Raw genomic sequence first — 1,020 nt, 5'->3', positions numbered from 1 at the left:
CCTGCCTCTGCCTCCTGAGTGCTGGGATTAAAGGCATGCACCACCATGCCCGGTCAAAATACAGCCTCTTGATAGAGTAAAGCTTTTTAAAAGTTGTTTGTTTTTCAAGACAGAATTCCTCCATATAGGCCTGGCTCCTGGACCATATAGGCCTTGCTCTGTAGACCAGGCTGGTCTCAAACTGCCTCTGCCTCTGGAGAACTGGGGTCAAAGGCATGCACCACCACCACCCACTGAACCTTAATTTAAAAAAAAAAAAAAAAAAAAGATTTGTATTCCATGTTTTCATTTATTTATGTGGTGGGGGAAAGACCAGGTACAAGAATAAAAGATCAGAGGACGGTTACCAGTGGGAGTGTATTCTCCCTTTCTACCACTTGAGTTCTAGAGGTTGAATTTAGGTCATCAGGTTTAGAAGAAAACACCTTTACCCACTGACTCAGCTTGCTAGTCAATTAATTTTATTGTTGCTTGTCTTTTTCAATTTTTTTTAAAGATAGGGAGGGTCTCATGTAACTCAGCCTAACTTCAAAGTATGTAGCTGAGGATGACCCTCAAATTCTGATCCTTGTGTCATTACTGCCTGTGTGCTGGAATTTCATGTACGCAGAACCCTGCCTGCTTTATACAATACAGAGTACTAAACCACGGCTTGCTACATGCTAAGTGTGCGGTCTACTGGCTTTGCTACTACATCCAAGCCCTCCCCCCACCTCTCTCTCTGAGTTATGGCTTCTCTCTGTAGTAGGACTGTTGATATAGAATAGGCTGACCTCAAACACACAGAGATCTGCCTGCCTCTGTCTCTCATATGCTGGGATTAAAGTTGTATGCACATGCCCTGCTTAAGGTTATTATTTATTTATTTATTGCCAGGCATTGGTCGTTTTGCAGCACTTGAGGGAAAGGCAGAAAGGTTTCTGAGTTCCGGGACAGCCAGCTATACACAGAAACCCTGTCTTGAAAAAAGCAGCAGCAACAACAGAATTTTTTTCCTCTTTCTTTCCTTTTTTTTTTTTT

The sequence above is a fragment of the Mus pahari genome, chromosome 12, assembly GCF_900095145.1.
Source record: "Mus pahari chromosome 12, PAHARI_EIJ_v1.1, whole genome shotgun sequence".
Classification (NCBI taxonomy): Eukaryota; Metazoa; Chordata; class Mammalia; order Rodentia; family Muridae; genus Mus; species Mus pahari.
Note: the sequence above shows the minus strand (reverse complement) of the source record.